Below are 22706 nucleotides of genomic sequence, written 5' to 3' on the forward strand. Positions count from 1 at the left end.
ATTGTTAAGTTATTGATTAGTAAGTTAGCGCTGCACTTTTTTTTTTTTTCTTTTGTGGTGTGGGAACACAACAGTGCTTAGTGGCAGGCCTTTTACTGACACTTTTTTAATTTACCTCCAGTAGTTTATTGTAAATAGTAGTGTGGTGATTACGTATTATACTAAAGATCGGCATGTAGCATTAATAAACAGACGGATTTCAGTTGTGCCCCACCAGGCCAGCCCCCATAGACAATGTGCCTAGCTGCTGAGTTCAACTGCCCATCCCTGCACTCATTGAGCAGTCAGCTAGGCATGTAAGAGCCGCTCAGTGCGTGAAACTGTAGTGTATGTCACTGCTTGCAAAGAGGAGCTGTCAGAACTCGTAGCTGATGTCAGGGCTGGGTGGGACCGAACAGCGAGCCTATCAAACACAAGCCAGCGGGATACAGGCTGGGTGGGCCGCTCTGTGTATGTGGCTCCGCCCCTTTCTATCAGCTATCAAACACCAGCCAAAGGAATAGGGGCTGGGCGGGCTGCTCTGTGTATATGGCTCCGCCCCCTTTCTTAAGCAGCCCAATCATTGGCTGGTGTTTAATAGCTGATAGAAAGGAGCGGGGCCACATACACAGAGCGGCCCACCCAGCCTGTATCCCGTTGGCTTGTGTTTGATAGGCTCGCTGTTCGGTCCCGCCCAGCCCTCGACATCAGCGTATTTGATAGGCTAGCTGTTTCGTCCCCCCCACCCCCAACATCAGGCCCGAGTTTTGACAGCTCCTATCTGCAAGCAGTGACATTACATTACAATTTAAAGCACTAAGCGACTCTTGCATGCCTCCCTGACTGCTCAATGGGAAACTGTCTCACAGGCAGCTCCCTATACAGTCTCTTGCAGCATCTTACAGCAGATCTCCGGACACACATTAGGGTGTGCCCAGGCACACCCTGTGCGCACGCCTATGGTATGACCCTGAGTGGGGTGGTGGGACAATGTGGACATGCTTCCCATTTTTTTTTCACAACACTTATTTTTGGGTGTCTCACCTAGGTTCTCCTTTCATCATCTCTGTATCCCATTTTCACGCATGGCTCTCACTTTTCACGCATCGGTCCTTTTTGCACGTATTGTCACTTAACCTTTTTTCCCTCTTGCTTCTTGTTCATCCTCTTCTTTTTCTTTTCTTCTTTTTCTTCTTCTCTGTCTTTTCTTTCTTCCTTTTCTTCCCTTTTCTCCTTTTTCTCCCTTCTTTCCCTTTCCTCCCCTTTCCTCCCTCCCCTCCCCTCCTTCACGTCCCCCCCCTTCCCTTTTTTTTTTTCCTTCCCACTTTCCCTCACTTGTCAGCGTATTCTTTTCTCCCTTATTCTTTTCTTTTCTCTTTTCTTTTTTCCATTTTCTTTCTTTTTTCCATTTTCTCTCTACTATCCTTCCCTTTCTTCCTCTATTCACTCCATCTATTCAACAAGTCCCACCACCATGCCTGTTGACATATGTTTTGCACCCAAAGACCAATTTTTCTGCACCTGTTTGACAGGTGCATATCATTGCATATTTATACAGCAAGGCCATTTCTTGCTTTCATCAAGATTATCTCTATAGGGTTACGGTGGGAAGGCGCCACCGACACACAAAGACCAATTTTTACGCCCCCGTTACTTCTATCCAAAGTCAAAGTGACACCAGAATGTATCCTAAAAATCTCTACTCTTGTTCCCAGTGCACTACATTGTGGCCTCATCATTCACACTGGCTCCCTAGCTGTTGCTGAGCAAAGTAAAGGCAGCTTGCAGGGAAAATGTCATTTTTTTTTTGCTTTATAAATGCAATTATTACTGAAGCAGATTCTAGACATGGTACAGATCTGCCACTTTACAGGTAGACCAATGCCGCTTACACACGAGCGGATTTTCCGTCAGAAAAATCTTGGATGGTTTTTCCGACTGAATTCTGCTCAAGCTTGGCTTGCATACACACGGTCACACAAAAATTTGCTCAACTTTGTGTTGTGCTGTTTACATATCTCCTGTACCATAGCTCATATTTTTACCTTACTGTCATTTTTTGAAATTATGTTTCAATCAAGTTTATTAATTCCATATTAATTCCATATTCCGTAATATCATTCCTTCATCGCCTTGCTGCCTAGAAAACCCCTTCCCGGTTGGGGGACCATTTCCTTTTTTATGCTTCCCATCAATTGCCCCTCCACAGTTGGGAAAGTCTCAACGGTCGGAAAAGTGGAATGCCACAGTCTGCCATTCCTGTGGCGTTAAAGGAAACTGTGGAGTCAAAATTAAAAAAAAAAAATTAGTACTTTTGCACATATCATTGCAAGCAGATTAGACACAAACGTTCTTGGCCAACATCAGTATAACATTTATTTTAAGGAGTATTTACAGACAAAAATATAAGGTCCATTTATCAGATTCCTCACCCCCTCTGATGGCCCATTGGAAACATTTTAGGGGGGGGGGTTATAAATGAGTTTGTGAGCCAAAAAAAAGCCTCTGGCACTCTGCATGAATTTAAGGACAACAATAAAATTTGGACACATTTTAGGGGGTTATTAGGGTAAAGCAGTACTATGGAGCTGACAAAATACATTAAGTGACTAGGCTAGGTGTATATGGGCCCAGGATAGCATACTGGGGAGGTTAGTGAAAGCAAATATGCATGAAGGACAAAAAAGGAGCATTAAAAGCTTCCAGCATGCATGGGCACAAAGGGGACATTCACGGCATATTACAATCATGGTAATTAGGGAATGATGAAATAAATACAATACATTAGCATACATTAAATACATAGAATGTGATGTTAAAGGAGAAAACTTACTCTAATATAGTCCTTCTGCAGGACCTGTATGATGGCAGAACAGGTCTCTGGGATAATGATCCCCAGAGCCTGGGGGGAGATGCCTGTAGAGAACTTGAGGTCCTGTAGACTTCTCCCTGTCGCCATATACTGCAAGGTGGTGACTAGCCTCTGCTCTGGAGTGATGGCTTGCCGCATGCAGGTGTCCTGCTTCGTAATATAAGGGGACAGCAAAACCAACAGACCTTAAAAACTGGGGTCCGTCATCCAGAGAAAATTCCTGAAATCATCAGGGTTATTCTCCTGGATCTCACGCAGCAAAGGCATGTGAGAGAATTGGTCACGCCGGAGCAACCAATTCTTTGTCCATGAACTCCTCCCGACCCAGTTCATGGACTGGACTTGGGTCAAAGTAATAACCCCAACACCAAGCACCCACACGGCACGAACTCTACGATGAGTACGTACCCGCAACATGACTTCAAAACGGTCGGCTGGTCAGAACGAACTAACAGAATGCACTGAAAAACAGCAAGGCCTGTGAAGAGCGAGCTGAAAATCAGAAACGAGCGGACAAGAACGCAATGTAAAACAGACACGAACTGACTACACGCACAGAAAACCAGATACATACCCTCAAGCACAAACTGAAGAGCAGTAACAGACTGAAAAGCACGAAAGCTGAAAAGCGCGAATCGTCTCTCACCAAACTTCTACTAACACGAGATAAACACGAGATTAGCAGAAGTAGCCCAAAGGGTGGCGCACTGGCTAATGAACTTCCTGTTTCTAGTGCCATATCGTACGTGTTGTACGTCACCGCGTTCTTGATGGTCGGAATTTGGTGGGACCGTGTGTATGCAAGACAAGCTGGAGCAGAATCCCGTCGGAAAAGCCATCATATCTTTTTTCCGACCAAAATCCCGATCGTGTGTACGCGGCATAAGACATTGGTAGGGTTCCTGACACTGTTAGAGGATCACTTCCAGCCTAAACCGCTAGAGATTGCAGAAAGATTCCGGTTTTATCAGTGACAGCAGCAGCCAGGTAAAGAAATTAAAGCTTATGTGCTCGCCCTTCGCAGACTAGCCTCTACCTGTTCTTTTGGGGAGTACTTACCTACTGCACTGAGAGATAAGTTTGTCATGGGACTGAACAGTGAGTCTAGCCAAAAGGGACTGTTAACAGAGAAAGACTTTACCCTTACAAAGGCAAATGAGATAGCTTCAGTGATGGAAATGGCTATGAAAGATATAGAGGAATTGAACCCCCAGGGCAGAAGGGAAGAGGTGAAACAGGACGTTTTCATAACAGCAGTCAAGCCAACTGCCGCAAGCTGGGAGTCAGCTTGCTACCGTTGTGGTAATACAGGCCATGACCACAAAGTCTGCCGGTTTAAGGATCAGACCTGTCATGATTGCGGAAAGACAGGCCATCTTAAACGAATGTGCCGTAGCAAGAAGGTGCAAGATAAACAACCGTTGAACCCCAAGACAAAGACATATATGGTGGGAAGATATACTTCATCATCTGAGTCAGAGGATAAGGAAGTGCTCCACAGATTAGACATACATCATATGCATTCAACACCCTCCGCAATGACTGTAGAGGTAACCATTGAGGGAAAGAAACTCAAGATGGATGTAGACATAGGAGCAGCAGTTTCAGTTATCACCCAGAAACAGTGGAGACAACTTCAGACCCGAACAACTGTCCACCCAACACCAAACTGCAGACATACTCAAAACATATACTCCACCCACTGGGTTACGCATAAGTACAGGAATTGTACTAGGGTCAGACAAAGAGACTGCCATTATATATGCTAGAAAATGGGGGACCCCCTCTATTTGGGAGAGACTAAGATTGCTCACTTTGGTATGCCAGACATCACCATAAACCCCTATAACACCATTACAATTCCATTAGGAGATAATGAGGGATGGGTGGTGTCCCTGAAGCAGCGGTTCCCAAAGATCTTTGATGACCAGTTGGGGAAAATATAGCATGACTGTGTGAGACTCAAGCTGAAACCCAACGCTCAGCTTAAGTTCATCAAAGCTCGGACAGTACCTTTTGCATTCCGAGCAGGAGTGGAAGCGGAACTAAGTCGGCTGGAGGAACAAAGTGTCATCTCACAGGTAGAGTACAGCGAGTGGGCATCACCAGTTATACCAGTAAAGAAAGCAAATGGGGACTTACGCATTCGTGGCGATTTCTGCATAGCACTGAACTCCCAACTGGAGATAGACTAGTATCCCCTACCCAGAGGAGATTACATTTTTGCCTCTTTTGCAGGAGGTCAAAAGTTTACCAAGCTTGATCTCAGACAAGCATATTTACAGTCCTTCTTCCCGCAAGTTTCTAACCATCAACACCCACAAGGGACTGTATGAATACAATCGGATGGTGTTTGGTGTAGCCTCCACCCCAGCCATTTGGCAACGAAAAATGGAGGAGATTTTGGCGGACATTCCTTTCATGCAGTGCAGTGTCTGCTAGATGACATGCTCATCACGGGACGGACAGAGCAGGAACACAAGCGGAACGTGGAGCTTGTGTTGGCGAGACTCCAAGAGCAGGGTCTAAAAGTGAACAATTCATGGTGCATAAATTGGAGTTTTGTGGCCACCTTGTGGATGCGGAGGGTATACAAGCCATGGAAGCCAAGTTTGGTGCTTTAGTCAAAGCTCCAGCCCCAACCAACGTCCAGCAGCTGCGATCATACCTTGGCTTGCTGAACTATTACCACAAATTCCTGCCAGATCTGGCACACACCTTGTTTCCGTTGAACAAGCTTTTGGAGAAACACTCCAGATGGAACTGGTCGTCTGCATGCCAACGTGCTTTCGAAGTTTCTTAGCGAAAGTTGTTTGCGTCACGCATGCTCGTGCACTATGACCTCCAGAAGCCTCTCACCTTGGCTTGTGATGCCTCTCCCTATGGTCTGGGGGCTGTACTATCTCACATCTCACATCTTACCAGATGGGTCAGAAAAACCAGTGGCATTTGCCTCCAGGTCTTTGACAAAAGCAGAAAGCAGTTACTCACACATTGACAAAGAGGCTCTTGCGCTGATATGGGCAATTAAGAAGTTTCATCTTTACCTGTATGGTAGGCAATTCACCATACTGACGGACCATAAACCACTCCTTCAGATCTTTAGCCCTGACAAAGGCATCTCTCAGACTGCTGCGGACCGCCGGTCCGAATGAACCTTATTTCTGTAGGCGTATGGAATTTAACTGTGGCTGGCAACTATGTTTTATGGGGAGACCGAGTGATCATTCCACAGACCCTCCGGAGACACATTTTGAACTTGCTACATACTGGTCATCCCGGGGGCACACGTATCAAACAAAAGTGTGTATGTGTGGTGGCCAAATTTAGACTCAGATATCACGACATATGTGAATGCTTGTGCCGGATGTGCACAAACTGCAAGAGACCCTCCTCGAGGGTGCACCCAGACTCTGGACTTGGCCATGGTTCCTTGGTTTCGCCTACACTTGGACTTTGCAGGCCCGATCAGAGGATACACCTTCTTGATCCTAGTGGATGCCCATTCAAAGTGGCCTGAGGTCATTCCTGTTACTCAGCCAACGACTAAGGCAACGGTTTCCATACTGTTACATCTCGCTGCTACGTTTTGGATACCCCAGAAAAATCGTCACGGACAACGGTGCACAATTTACCAGTCAGGAGTTTGTGTTTCCTGACTGCCCACAACATCAAGCACAAGTTGACCGCACCTTACCACCTGGCTACAAATGGTCAAGCAGAACGGTTTGTGCAGACTTTCAAACGCTATTTTAAAGCTACAGTGGCTGCAAGTAAACAACAGTCCCTGTCACCCCAGCAGCTGGACTCCTTCCTTTCTGCTTACAGAAACACACCACATGCAACCACTGGGAAAACTCCAGCGGAACTCCTTCTGGGTCGGCAGCCATGGACTGTTTTGGACATGCTCCGCCCTCAAACAGTCCAGGAACTGCAGTCCCCAGACAAGATGGTCAAACACGACGAGCTCCCCCAGTTCACAGCTCAACAAAAGGTATGGGCCCGATCTTATGGGGCTTCCAACACTCGTTGGCTTCCTGGTATCATTGCAGAGACTTTGGGACCCAAGATGTATAGAGTCTGCTTGGAAGATGGTTCCATTTGCAGACAGCATGCGGACCAACTGCGTCCTCGTTCTCAGCTGCCCGAATCTCTGATGCCGGCTGAACCACCAGTGTCTCAAGGGTCTGCGCCCAGCAGATCAGGATGCACCGGGACTGATGATTGGGGGGACTCTGAACTTTTGAACTTGGCTACAACAGAGCCCTCCAGCCCTGGTCCAGAGGTCTGTTCACCCTCTGAGCTAGTTGATCCCTTCTTGGCACCGCTGGTGCTCATTCTGGCTAGCCCTATTTCCTCCAATCCCGAGTCGCTGGGTGCTCGCTCTCAAAGACACTGTCGCCCTCCTGACCATTTCCAGCTGCAAGACCGGTTACGAGACTTTCAACGGGGCTGCCGAAAGTGATCCAATGCCATTTTATCCCCGTAGCTGTCCCTAGAAGCTTGGTCTCACATCTGGATGCGAGAGAAGTCCTGTGAATCTCCTGTGTTTGGAGGACTGTTATTGGACAGTTATTAGTTACTGTTTTGTGCCTGTTCTCGTTTTATGTTTTTTTTTTTTTTTTTTTTTTTTTTTTTTTAAGGGATGGATGGAAGGTGTTAGGCTCCATTCACACTAGCGCGTTTTTTGATGCATTTTGCATTTTGCAGAAATGCATGGGAATTTTTTAACATGGGTTCCTATGGAACATGTTCACATCAATGCTTTTTTGTATCTCTGCGTTTTTGGAAAGGGTCGGGGACTTTTTTTCATGCAAAAAGCAGCGTTTTGCATGTAATGGATTTCAATGGACAAGCATCAAAAACGCAAGTGCACCGTTTTTGCAGCGTTTTTGCAGCGTTTTTGGTGCGTTTTTGGTGCGTTTTTGCCGTTTTTTTTTTTATTTATTTTTTTTATTTTTTTTTTTTTTGTAATATTTTTTTTTAAGACTAAAAAAAAAAATGAAAAAAAAAACAAAAAAAAAAAAACGCAAAACGCAAATCGCGGCAAAAACGCGGCAAAAACGCGGCAAAAACGCTGCTCAAAAACGTGCCAAGCATGAAAAAAAAACCTCCAAAAACGCTCAAAAGCAACATGCATAGGTGTGAATCGAGCCTTATACCTGAAGGATTTCACATGTACTGTCACCTTAAGGCTAGCTCCACCCAGGAGTGATGACAAGGGTCAAGGGGCATAGTAGTCATCTTAGAGCACATGTAAGGAAGCATAATAAGATATACCTGTCTTGAGATGCATGTTGGAGTGTACAGTGAGTACTGAAATAAAAATAGAAATAAATCAGTTGTTCCAGACCAGAGTCTTGTGTCTCTCACAACTCAGAGAATATAACACACACACACACAATAATTGCAAGCAAACAGATCACAGGCGAGGATGGTTACCTTTTTAAAAACCATTCAAACCCCTTTGTGACAACTTGTGTGTATGTTAGGCCAAAATTACCAGGGTATGTAAACTTTTGATCGGGGTCATTTGGGTAGTTTCTGTTGTGATTATGATTTAAAAAGAGAGTAAATACAGTTGATTAATAAATGGCTTCAACTAGCCAAATACTAACCATGAGTGAAAGAAAAGTTTTTGTGTGTATGTATGTATGTGTGTGTAAAATATATATATATATATATATATATATATATATATATATATATGTGTGTGTGTGTATGTGTATATATATATATATATATATATATATATATATATATATATATATATATATATATATATATATATGTGTGTGACTGACTGTCCAGCTCCCAACTTGGGTGCCTCTGTCAAGATCCAGGGACCAGTATTATATCTGAGCACCCAAGAACAAGACGACACTAGCTTAGGTACAGTACAGACTGGAACTGACTTTATTGCAAATTCACAGAATGTATACCATGCAAGATCAGGTAATACCTTGATCACATCTAGGAACAGCCAACATAAAAAGTACACTAATTAACAACAGGCCTTGATTAGTCAGGGAGTGCCCAGACAATCCTGCAACAAGCCAACAACCCTGGACACACAAAGTACATTAGGGCTGAAACAACTAAATGATTAATCGACAACTAATCGATTATGAAAATAATCAATTATGAAAATAGTAATCGATTAATCGGCCAGTAACATAATGGGGTTAAAAAAAAATTAGAATGAGCCCTTTATAGTACACAAATAGCAAATAATCGCTACTGTAAATATTACTTTCACAGTTCTACAGTAAAAAATGAACCCGTTACAGTAGTGATTATCTGCTTTTTTGTACTATAAGGGGCTAATTTTAGTTTTTTTTAACCCCATTATGTTATTAAGCTGGTTCACATCTATGTGTTTTTTGGTGCTTTTTGCAGAAACGCACTACAGTTCATTTACATGGTTTCCTATGGGACAAGTCCTGCTTTTTTCAGCCGCTGCGTATTTGGAAAGGGTCAGGGATTTTTTTTTTAATGCAAAACGGTGCTTTTTTGATTCAATATACTATAATGGAGAAGCTGCAGAAACGCATGTAATGCGTTTTTGCAGCAATTCGTGCTTTTTAATCTGCCCAACAACAAATTGGCCAAAGAAAATGCAAAACCGCAAATCACAGCAAAATCACGTGCACAAAAATCAAAACTCACAGCAAAAAGCACTGCAGAAACATCAAAAGCAAACTGCATAGGTGTGTACCGAGCCTTATGCTGGCCACACGGATCAATTTTCAGACGAGTATATTCAGACGACACATCTTTGTACATTCCCTGAATGAAAGAATGTTGTTGAAATTTTCACTTGTTTTAACATTCTGTTTTTAAAATGAATGTAATTTCTGAACGAAAACCACATTCACTGTCTGAAAATTCCTTTGACCAAGAAGTTTTCTATTATTTCCAAATTTTCCCATCACTGTGGTTGAAAATGAACGTCGATTTGATCCCACTAACAATTAGAAAATCGAACAAACGTTCTTAAAATGACATTTTTTTTGAAGGAAGACATTGTTTTTTTTAAATAAAAAAAAAATTGATCTCTGAGATGGATGATATTTACCAGATTCACCCTTTAATAGTATATACAGTATATCTCTCCTCTAATAGTATATACAGTATATCTCTTCTGTATGTTATTCTCAGAGTGGATTAGATATCTTGCTCCCTAATCATATAGTTGGTTATTTATATTTACCACTGCATAGAGATATTTAAGAATAAATTGCCTTTTATTTTAAACTTTACATATTAACTAAATTATACACCACAATTTTTTTTAAGGTTATTATCCGAAACAATAATAAACTAATCAATTATGAAAATAATCGTTAGTTGCAGGCTTAAAGTACATTACTCATTATCATAAGCATGAACATCCCACAATGGTTCAATAACGAGGTAAAGTGGACACAATATTAATCATATCTTCAAGAGATGAGCAGACATACAGAAACAATAGGTGACTCAATTAACAATGGGAATTCATACCTAGGAGGCACACAATGGGGCAAAGACACTTAACACATAACACCTTAATTATTAAGCAGGAGACCCCAGCATCAGGTTGCTTTGAGCTGATTATATTAACATATGCTCTGAGTCTCACAGTCTAAAGCAGTCATTGCTGGTTTGGGCAGAAAGGCCCCAAATCTGTATCCCGGTCCTAGAGTTACAGAGTCTGTGTGTTTCGGGGGAGACATGAACCCGAATCTGAAGCAAGACCACCCCAAGGGTCCCCCAGGCACATAACTCCCAAGAATAGAGCCCCCTCAAAAGCCAGGACCCATTGTCAGTAGGCAAGAGGCTACCCTGCAGTCCCCTCCAAAAGCCCTGTCCTGGGTATGTCTGGCACATTTCTCCCCCATCCAAAGTAGACTAACCAGGTCCCAGAACCTCACCTGGTCTGGACATGCGTTAGTTGGGCAGAGTGAACCCACATAGTCGGTCCACATGATTTCTATTCTTGGCCGCAGGAAATAGTTTTCATCGGTAGGTGTGGGACAGAGGTCGTGGACTCTCTGTCCGGCTGCCGGCGCTTCAGCTGGGTGGTTTTTCACCATTCGGGGTTTAGTCTGCTGCTGGGGAGAGGGGCTGACTGCCCCAGCTCCCTGAAGTCGTGAAGACACTATAGGTGCTAGGCAGAGGCCAGCATGCTCTGCCCTGTTTCCAGTGCTTCAGTTGGGGACCCCACATCATCTGTCTAACTGTTGGGAAGGGAGCCAGGCTTCCTCTACTGCCAGACTGTGGATCTGCCGTTAGGGAGGGAGAATAACCACCTCCTCTTCCTGGTCCTTGACCTGCAGGGGAGGGGGAAATGGCTTCCTCCCCTCCCTTCATCTCAGACTGCCACTGGGGAGTGAGGACGGCTTCCTGTCCCCCCTTGTCCTTCACCTGCCGCTGGGGAGATGAGCCAGTTGCTTCATCTCCTGGACTCCCGCTGTGGAGCAAGGCCAACTTCCTTTGCTTCTGAGTCCCTACACTGCTGTTGGAAAGGGAGTGCAACCACCTCCTCTCCCAGGCTGTGGCTGTGCTGCTGGGGAAGAAGAACCCCCACCATCTCACCCTGGGCTTCCGGAACTTCTGCGGGTGTGGGACAGAGGTCTTGGACCCTCTGTCTAGTTGCCAGCGCTTCAGATGGATTTGTGGACAAGGGTGGCCAGAGCTGGCCAGTGCTCATAGTAGTTATAGCCTTTTATGGGACTGCTGTTGTTCAGCCACGGACACACTTGTGTAGCATACCATTGCAGCGCCCGATACCCATCATCCAGCACTATTTCCGTCTGGACCAGCCTGTCTAGCTCCGTCAGACAGTCCTCCCGGCGATGCTCTCCTAGGAATGGTATACACAAGTCCAACTGCAGCTGGTACCACTCCATGGACATACAGTAGATATAAAAATTCTACACACCCCTGTTAAAATGTCAGGTTTCTTTGATGTAAACAAATGAGACAAAGATAAATCATTTCAGAACTTTTTCCACCTTTAATGTGACCTATAAACTGTACAACTCAGTTGAACAACAAACTGAAATCTTTTAGGTGGAGGGAAGTAAAAATAAAAAAATTTAAATAATATGGTTGTATAAGTGTGCACCCCCTAAACTAATACTTTGTTGAAGCACCTTTTGATTTTATTACAGCACTCTTTTTGGGTATGAGTCTGTCAGCATGGCACATCTTGACTTGGCAATATTTGTCAACTCTTTGCAAAAACACTCCAAATCTGTCAGGTTGTAAGGGCATCTCCTGTGCACAGCCCTCTTCAGATTACCTCACAGATTTTCAATCGGATTCAGGTTTGGGCTCTGGCAGCCATTCAAAACTTGAATCTTCTTCTGGTAAAGCCATTCCTTTGTTGATTTGGATGTATGCTTTGGGTTGTTGTCATGCTGAAAGATGAAGTTCCTCTTCATGTTCCGCTTTCTAGCAGAAGCTTGAAGGTTTTGTGCCAATATTGACTGGTATTTGGAACTGTTCGTAATTCCTTCTACCTTGACTAAGGCCCCTGTTCCAGCTGAAGAAAACAGCCCAAAGCATGATGCTGCCACTGCCATGCTTCACCGTGGGTATGATGTTCTTTTGGTGATGTGCAGTGTTGTTTTTGCGCCAAACATCTTTTGGAATTATGGCTAAAAAGTTCAACATTGGTTTCATCAGACCAGAACACATTTTGCCACATGCTTTTGGGAGACTTCAGATGTCTTTTTGCAAAATTTAGCCAGGCTTGGATTTTTTTATTCATAAGAAAAGGCTTCCATCTTTCCACTCTACCCCATAGCCCAGACATATGAAGGATATGGGCAATTGATGTCACATGTACCACACGGCCAGTGCTTGCCAGATATTCCTGCAGCTCCTTTATTGTTGCTGTAGGCCTTTTGGCAGCCTCCCTGACCAGTTTTCTTCTCGTCTTTTCCTCAATTTTGGAGGGATGTCCAGTTCTTGGTAATGTCACTGTTGTGCCATATTTTCTCTCCACTTGATGACTGTCTTCAGAATGGTATATCTCATGTACTGGAAATTCTATTGTACCCTTCTCCTGACTGATACCTTTTAACAATGAGATCCCTCTGATGCTTTGGAAGCTCTCTGGTGACCATGGCTTTTGCTGTAGGATGTGACTAAGAAAATGTCAGTGAAGACCTTCTAGAACAGCTGAACTTTATTTGGTGGATAATCAGAGGCACTTTAAATGATGGCAGGTGCTTTATTCCGAACACAGCTACATCCCCAGTTATAAGAGGGTATGCACACTTATGCAACCACATTATTTTAGTTTTTTAGTTTTACCCCTCCCCCCAAATTTATCTTATTTTAATTTTTTTACATCACAGAAACCTGACATTTTGACAGACAGGGATGTGTAGACTTTTTATAACCACTGTAGGGAGGACCTGTCCATAATAGTCTTGCTCCATTTGGAGAGCCTCCATCCAGAGCTCCCAGTGGATCACGTCTCTCAATGCCAGTATGTCCTGGGCAGAACCAGGCTCTCCATACTAGGCAGACCGGCTCCTGGAACACTTCTTCGATATCTGGGTACTGGTGGTGGTTTGGCCTGCCCGTAGGGAGGAAGATCCCACTGCTGCCACCAAATGTGACTGATTGTCTAGCACCAAGCTTGGGTGCCTCTGTCAAGATACAGCTTCCTCCAGTCTGGAACCAGGAACTAGGTATTATAGGTGAGCACCCAAGAACTAGACAACACTAGCTTAGGTGCAAACTGGAACTGATTTTATTGTAAATTCACACAGAATATATAACATGCAAGATCAGGTAATAGCTTGATCACATTATCCTAGACAATTAGCACATCCAAGGAACATCTAACATAAAAATACACAGTTCACTAATTAACAACAAGCCTTGATTAGTCAGGGAGGGCCCAGACAGTCTAGCAACAAGCCCACAACCCTGGATATACAAAGTACATTACACATTATCATAAGCATAAACACTTAAACATCCCACAATGGTTAGATAACGAGCAGGTAAAGTGGACACAAAATTACACCTCCAAGAAATGAGCAGACAGAAACAAAAGGTGACTCAATTAACAATGGGCATTCTTACCTAGAAGGCACACAAGAAAGTGAAGTTTTCATATCACTTTATATAAACTGAAGGAGAGTTTTAAGAGAAGCTTAGTGCTGATTAAACATGTAGAGGGTCCTCGATTCGGTAGGACATACAGTTGTGCTCATAAGTTTACATACCCTGGCAGAATTTATGATTTCTTGGCCATTTTTCAGGGAATATGAATGATAACACAAAAACATTTTTCACTCATGATTAGTGTTTGGCTGAAGCCATTTATTAAAAGGAGAATAAAGGGTCCCCGCGCAGTGGAATAATACTCTGGAGATGTTTTCTAGAACTGCTGCCTCTACCAATTACTTCCACTAGGTGGAGTATAGTGCTGAAAAAAAGAAAGGAGTAGATATGGTGCTGTTCTAAACCTGATAGGGTTCAGGTGTGTTCTATTCCCCAAAGAGGGAGGAAGGAGTTATAGGTGGGGAGAAAAAATATATGAATTAAATAGTGCCTGTTAGATGAGTATCTACAACCCCAAAAAAAAAAATGTCAGATGCACTGTGCCTATGTGCTCATTATAGGAATAAAATAAGATTGAAATAAAAATAAAAATTAAAAATAGGTAAGAACTCTTATGTGAAATGTGTGTCAGGCTGTGTGCCTGGCTAAATAGAAAGTGCAATGTGTAATATACCAACTTGTTTATGTAATAAATAAATTAAATGCAGTAAACCATTATTAATTAAAATGACCATAAATGCAATATGTTCAAACAATTAATAAATATACAAAGTGCTAGTGTGAATATACAAGTGAACATGTGACCGATAATGCAATAAAAGTGCTGTTGTGCCAGTGAAGGAATCCGTTTTGACTCTGGTGGGCTTTTCAATGAATAAACACTCAGTGCGTGCCTTATTCCTGCTCCTATAGTGACTGCACTCACCAGATCCTTAACCCCCTCTTGGGGTCTCACACATCCACAGTATATGCCACTGTCTAACAGTATAGGATAGCTCCGTCTTTATTGTTGGCTATGGCGAGATTCCATTATGGAAAAAGAAAAAGGGAGCCCACATAGCGTAATACTGTATAAAAATCTAGTTTATTGATGTATACGCTTAAAAAAGGTACTCACATTCGGTAAAGGTATAACAAGAATATATTGCTGACACTATCTCTGTGACAGGAAGTGATGCAAGGTCGTATGCTGACTCCGCCCTACGTGTTTCGTCACTCTGACGTAATCTGGAGCGTGCATAGTACTTGCTACAGTTCCTATTTATAGTAGTTTGTTGTTTTGCATAATGTATAGTAATTATGGCCGCCATTTTGGGAGTGATATTGCAGACAGAAGTCCCGTCAGCCATTTTGGGTATGATTTGCAGACTGAAGCCTTTTATATGGATAAGGGTTCTGGAAAGTTCTTGGGCTCAAAATAGCCCCACAAACTGTGCCAACATGGAATAACAAATGAATTAGCCTCTTGGTGAAAGAAAGGGAACTGTCACCCTTTTAAAAAATGCCGAATTGATCATCAGAGCAACCGCAATCTCTAATGATCGTCCGAAATCCTGGCGGCCATTTTGTGTGTGACTGTGTTGACTGAAGCCCAATTATAACCAAAACATCACGGCGGCCATTTTGGATGTGATTTTGCAGACCAAAGTCCGTCAGATGTTAATGCCAGATGTTAGATTTTTTTGAAGCCATTTATTATCAATCAAATGTTTACTCTTTTTTAAATTATAATCACAACAGAAACTACCCAAATGACCCTGATCAAAAGTTTACATACCCTGATGATTTTAGCCTGATAATATGCACACAAGTTGAAACAAAGGGGTTTGAATGGCTTTTTAAAGGTAACCATCCTCACCTGTGATTTGTTTGCTTGTAATTAGTGTGTGTATATAAAAGGTCAATGATTCTGGACTCCTGGTAGGCTCTTGCATCCTTCATCTAGTGCTGCACTGACGTTTCTGGATTCTGAGTCATGGGGAGAGCAAAAGAATTGTCAAATGATCTGTGGGAAAAGGCAGTTGAACTGTATAAAACAGGAAAGGAATACAATTGAGATTGCCAATCAGCAGTGTTCAAACTCTAATCAAGAAGTGGAAAATGAGGGTTACTGTTGAAACCAAACCACGGTCACGTAGACCAACTAAAATTTCAGCCACAACTACCAGGAAAATAGTTTGGGAAGCAAAGAAAAACCCACAAATAACTTCAGGTGAAATACAGGACTCTCTGAAAAGGTAGTGTGGCTGTTTCAAGATGCACAATAAGGAGGCACTTGAAGAAAGGTGGGCTGCATGGTCGAGTCACCAGAAGAAAGCCATTACTACGCAAATGCCACAAATGTTTCCGTTTGCAATACGCCAAACAGCACAGAGACAAGCCTCAAACCTGGCACAAAGTCATTTGGAGTGATGAGACCAAAAATGAGCTTGTTGGCCACAACCATAAACACTACATTTGGAGAGGAGTGAACAAGGCCTATGATGAGAGGTACACCATTCCTACTGTTAAACACGGAGATGGATCGCTGATGTTTTGGGGATGTGTGAGTTATAAAGGCACAGGAAATTTGGTCAAAATGGATGGCAAGATGAATGCAGTATGTTATCAAAAAATACTGGATATTGAAAAAATACATCAGCCAGTAAGCTGCGCATGGGACGTACTTGGACATTCCAACATGACAATGATCCAGAACACAAGGCCAAGTCGACCTGTCATTGGCTAAACAGAATAAAGTGAAGGTTCTGGAGTGGCCATCTCAGTCTCCTGACCTCAATATCATTGAGCCACTCTGGGGAGATCTCAAGCGTGCAGTTCATGCAAGACAGCCCAAGAATTTACAAGAATTGGAGGCTTTTTGCCAAGAGAAATGGGCATCTTTACCATCTGAGAAGATAAAGAGCCTTATCCACAAATACCACAAAAGACTTCAAGCTGTCATTGATGTTAAAGGGAGCAATACACCGTACTGGGGTATGTAAACTTTTGATCAGGGTCATTTGGGTAGTTTCTGTTGTGATTTATGATTTAAAAAGAGTAAACACAGTTGGTTGATAATAAATGGCTTTAGCCAAACACTAACCATGAATGAAAGGAAAAGTTTTTGTGTTATCATTCGTATTCTCTGAAAAATGGAGAGGAAATCATAAATTCCTCCAGGGTATGTAAACTTATGAGCACAACTGTATACTAAAATTGGAACGATGCAGAGAAGTTTAGCATGGCCCCTGCACAAGGATGACATCCAAATTTGTGAAACATTCCATATTTAACCACTTGCCGCCTGCCATATAGCAGAATGACGGTGGCAAAGTGATTTCAATATCCTGACTGGGCATCATATGACGTCCTCAGGATATTGAGCAGCTGCAAGCCCCCAGGGGTGCGCATTGTGGCGATCGTTGTTGCGGGGTGTTGCGCAGCACTGATCTAGGTAAAGAGTCTCTGACGGAGACTCTTTACCACGTGATCAGCCGTGTCCAATCATGGCTGATCACAATGTAAATAGGAAGAGCCGGTGATTGGCTTTTCCTCACTCGCGTCTGACAGACGCGAGTAGAGGAGAGACGATCGGCTGCTCTCCTGACAGGGGGGACTGTTATGATTGTTTTTCAGCACAGCCCCCCTCGGATCCCACCCAGGACCACCAAGGAAGCCGCCCCGGACCACCAGGGAAGCTGCCCAGGACCACCAGGGAAGCCATCCACACTGGACCACCAGGTATGCCCCCTAGATCCCCAGGGAAATACTAATCTGTGCCCAGGTAGCTGCCACTCACAATGCCTACCACTGCCAGTGCCACCAGGGATGCCTATCAGTGCCGCGTATCAGTGCCCATCAGTGTCCAGCAGTGCCGCCTATCAGTGCCCATCAGTGCCACCAATAAGAACCCATTTTTGCAGCCTTTCAGTGTCGCCTATCAGTGCCACCCATGAGTGCCCATCAGTGCTGCATATCAGTGCCGCCTACCAGTGCCCATCGTCAGTGCCCGCTCATTGGTGCCACCTCATCGGTGCCGCCTTATCAGTGCCCATCAGTGAAAGAGAAAACTTACTTATTTACAAAAATTTTTAACAGAAACAAAAGCAAAAATTTTATTTTTTTCAAAATTGTCTGTCTTTTTTTATTTGTTTTGCAAAAAATAAAAACCGCAGAGGTGATCAAATACCACCAAAAGAAAGCTCTATTTGTGGGAACAAAATGATAAAAATTTAGTTTGGGTACAGTGTTGTATGACTGTGCAATTGTCATTCAAACTGCGACAGCACTGAAAGCTGAAAATTGGTCTGGGCAGGAAGGTGTATAAGTGCCCTGTATTGAAGTGGTTAAAAAAAAAACAAAAAAAACATGGAGGTGGTCATTGCTTCCTTCCTTTTGAAAAATCAGGAATTCCAACTTTTGTTCAGTGACCCAGTAAATATTGAAGCCAACCAGGCAACTAGTACTTTCAAAAGAAATGCCAGCCTAAATATTTCTTTTACTACAGGTTTCTTTTAAGAGAAAATTTAAATATGTTGTCAGTTAACGTATGTCTACAGTACAGATTATCCACTGGAGGCAGAGTAGATTAGTAGCAGCAAAAAATATTTCTAACTGCTTAGTAATCATAAGATTCCAGATTTGTAGGGAGTCAGCCAACGTTTTGACTTGCATTGTGGGATGAAGCAGTGTTTTGCTTGCGTCTATCTAGCAAGATTAATTTGTGGTATAAGCAAGGAAGCTGAGACCTCTGCAGTGTGTAAATGTGCTTTTACAGATCAAAAAATGTTGTACATACAAAACTATTACAATATTAGGAATACAAATCAAGACTGACAGATATATTAAGCAAGAGGCCTAGCAGATAAGCAGAAACTATGGCCTGTAACAGTAGAAATACGCTTAAAAGTTACCTAACTCCGGTTACTGTGTGTTCGTAATCTCCATTGAGAACTACAGATTTTATATTTTTATGCTACGCCCCTGAAGAGTGACTTCATTGTCATGAAATGCGTCGGGCTTACAATGATGCATATGTTTTATACTCCTAGGCCACAACCTTGTGTTCTCAGGATTCTTTTATGGAGGAATATTTCTTCAACTACACTGTGTACGATTTGACAATTATATGCTGATGGTTTGTAATGTGCTGTTCATGTGTTTACTATACTGTATGCATCCACTGCTGCATGTCATTGTTGTTGTGTGTTTTGGACAATAAACACATTGCTTATTACCTTGTTTTACTTGTTGAGTCCCATCACAATACCTCATTCAAAGTCCTGAAACCCCCTCTATGTACCAGATTTAGGGATGGAAATGCATGGCAACATGCATCTCATTTAAAGTCCCGAAAACCCCCTTTCTTCGCTCTAATTAGGGATGGAGGTTGTATAGATGGCTTTTATTTTTAGGCTAGTGACTCCTGTTAGATTGTTCTCCATTTTATCATGCTCCACATTTGGTAGTTGTCCATTTTTATAACATCCACATCACTTCTTATTAGCAATGATATTTTTCAGCAGTGTGTCCTGTGTCTGAGACTGGGGCATTTGGAGCTGGCTTTTGCCTGTTATTTCCAGGAGCTGCGACGCTCACAGGCGCCCCTCCCACTTCCCCTCTGACCATGGGTTGGCACGAGGAGGTGGGTGGGACTATGTCTGGGTTTATATGAGCGGCGGCCACCACTCTGACGCTTCCCCTCTATGGCATGCCAGCGTGACGCTGGTTGAGTCTTATTTTCGCTACGCCGGGAACGACACTCCTCCTGCATGTGTCACGGGTCATTGTATCACCAGCTCACTTTATACACTGAGCACTACCTTATTGATCACTGTTATCCCAGTCTTCAGGTAATTATTTGTTTATCTTCCTTTATTCTATTCACTACCAGCACTTATTCACCTACATTTTCTGGTATGTTTGTATACATTCATACATGCATACATGTCCCCTTTTTTTACTCCCTTTATCACATTCACTGGGCTCAGGGGTCTCTTCTACCACTACCCCACTTGGGTTATATATTATTATATTATATATTATCATGTATTCCTGGATTGGAGCCCTTGCTGCACCCCAGGTTGGACATGCATTGTCCTTGGGAATCACATCCATTTTCCCTGCTTTGCTATAGACTCCACCTCGGCTCCCGGTACAGACAATTATGCTAGCCCATTTGCTCCGGTACAGATATCTTCACAAGCTGCTGACATGCAAGTTGCTAACATGTCCCTGCTTCCCCTTAGTGGGTCGCATGATCAGAAATTTTATGTGATGTTTAAATCTCTACAGACTTTATATTTTTACGCTTTCGCCCCTGAAGAGTGGCTTTATTGCCATGAAACTTGTCGGAATACCCCCTCTATGTCCATTGACAACGAGGACTCAGGCTTCTTCAGCAGTTGTTGCAAATCAGGCACAAGCGATTTTCAGGTATTCTGTCTGGTTACAAACCACCTACCTGCTATGGTGTTAATGCATGATGAAGTCCTCAAGTCTCTGCTTCTGTCTTTTATTTGGGCTTTTGTTGACAACGGTTACAAACTTGTTTACCATAACAACCGACTGTTCCAACTGTCAACAGTTCCCATTGTTTGAGGACAGCCTGTGTACTTGTTACCAAGGCATTAGTTTGAGAAACATGCTCAAACAAACTCAACAGTAAACAGATTTCTGTTTCTATGACCAACTACTAAACAGACTATCCCATGTAATGTTATGTCTGATTTAATTTAAAAAAAATCATATTTTCTTATCGTACATCACGGGACACAGAGCCATACTAGTTACTATGTGGGTTATAGGCCACCTTCAGGTGATGGACACTGGCATGCCCTAAGACAAAAAGTGGCCTTCCTATATAACCCCTCCCACTACTGGGAGTACCTCAGTTTTTTCGCCAGTTTCTAAGGTGTTGGTCACGAGTAAAGATGTGCTGTGCTGAGCTCCACTGGAGCTATCCTTGCTGGGGCTAGCCATGCTGACTGGATCCATTCAAAGTGTCTCTTTTGGCAAAATTGAAGGGTACCCGGGCCTTGTGTCCAAAGAAACTAGGTTTTGCCTGTAAATGCTTCTCTTTTAGAGAGCTGGACCCCGGGATCCAGTACTTTTTGGCAGTAAGGCCATAAAGACTTACTGGCGGAGGTGCTGTTACAGGTCCAGGATAATGGGTTTCCTCAAAGATCCCCAGCTCCTGATGGTTTAACGGAACCCACCGTGAAGGGTGAAGATTGGGTCTGTTGGTTTACCACAGAAAACCCTGCGGCAGGAAAGGTAAGTGGAGTTTTCTAAGACATTTTTTTAATTTTCTTATGAATGTCTACTTCAAGATCAGTAAATGTTGTCATGCCTATGTGTCACCACTGGGGGCTGTATTGAGCACTCACCGCCTCATGCTGAGAGAACACGCTGTGTCAGGGAGCTGAGATGCTTCTTCCTCCAGGCAAACAGCAGGACCTCCGGTAAGCTTGAGAGGGGGTTCTTCTCCCCACCTATCACCCCCCTGTGCTGAAGTCTCCCCCTCTTCATGAGGGAAGAAGCGCTTTACATTTTTCTTTAAAAAAAAAAAGAAGAAAACTAGCGTGATCCGCAAGCTGCTCGGCGGCTTACAGACCCCCCCGTATGCCAGGCTGCTCCTTCCCGTAGGTTCCAGAGGACCTGTAGCCCACCGCTCGTGCGGGAAAAGGTTTTCTTTTAAAAGGAAAGGGGAAAGAGCTGTACGCAACGCGGGGGGGGCAGGGCTTAGCGGCGTTGGCGTCCTCCGCCCAACACGAGGAGGCAAGGTTTTAAAAGCACCTTTTGTGTTGCTGCAGGCTGTGGAGGGACACAAGAGCAAAAGGTGGCATTAAGAGGTTTGGCGACACAGGCATTTCCTTTGACACATTTTTACTGCTGCATCAGGCTGGGCATTAATAGCAGCAACTGTGCTGGACTATAGCTCCAGCAGTGTATGCATTCCTTTTGGTAGTACCTCTGCTTTGTGCATCAGGCTATGAACATAAGGGGGGCAAGGAACACCTCAAAGGGTTCTAGAGGGTCTGTTGTTTCACGACAACCTAGATCCATATCTAAAAAGTTGGCATCCTCCTCTGAGAGTGATGTGGCCAGTCAGAGTGAGCCATCGGGGGGGCTGGTGTTGCAGCAGCTCTTGACACTATAGCCCCTATACATATATCACTGAGGATGTTTTTTTCTTCTACCATTTCAAGTTTGGAACAAAAGATTGATGCTTTAAACGCTTCCCAGAGTGGGCCTAAGCATAGCAGATCACCGTCCATTGCTCAGGACCCTCATGCTGAGGAACAAGGGGCGAGAGATAATGAAATTTTCTCAAAAGATCAGGAAGAGGCTGATGACTCCTGTTCCGAAGATCCTAATACGGAAGGATCAGCTTCACAGGAGAGACTGTTGATATACTCCCTCACTAAATTGGTACACTCGACTTTTTTACTGCCTGTAACGCAGTCAGTCGATAAGCCCACCTCTGGTTTGGGATCACAAAAGCCTCCCCAATCTGTTGATGCTTTTCCTATCCACTCTTGGCTAAGGAGGCTTATGTATTCTGAGTGGGAGCACCCAGATAAACAGTTTTTTCCTCCTAAGAGGTTTTCTATACTTTATCCTATGGAGGAAGAATTCTGTAAGAAATGGGGGATTCCAGCAATTGACGATGCTCAAATGTTAAAGGATCCAACAGATAAGAAGTTGAAATTTCTCTTTAAAAACAACATTTCTCTTGCAGGTTCAGTCGTTCAGCCGGCATTGGCAGCGATTGGAGTATCTCAGTCCTTAAAAGACC

The 22706-nt window shown here is 43.5% G+C and overlaps 1 protein-coding gene and 1 non-coding gene across 6 annotated transcripts in view; both read left to right on the forward strand.

Moving 5' to 3' along the window:
* CCS (copper chaperone for superoxide dismutase) overlaps nucleotides 1-22706 on the forward strand; it is a 277092-nt gene that overhangs the window by 97174 nt on the left and 157212 nt on the right. The gene's annotated exons all lie outside the window — the stretch shown is intronic.
* LOC141113081 (U6 spliceosomal RNA) lies at nucleotides 17096-17199 on the forward strand. Its single transcript, XR_012236713.1, has one exon. It is a non-coding gene; the product is annotated as a U6 spliceosomal RNA (small nuclear RNA).

This window comes from Aquarana catesbeiana, linkage group LG11, assembly GCF_042186555.1.
Source record: "Aquarana catesbeiana isolate 2022-GZ linkage group LG11, ASM4218655v1, whole genome shotgun sequence".
Taxonomy (NCBI): domain Eukaryota; kingdom Metazoa; phylum Chordata; class Amphibia; order Anura; family Ranidae; genus Aquarana; species Aquarana catesbeiana.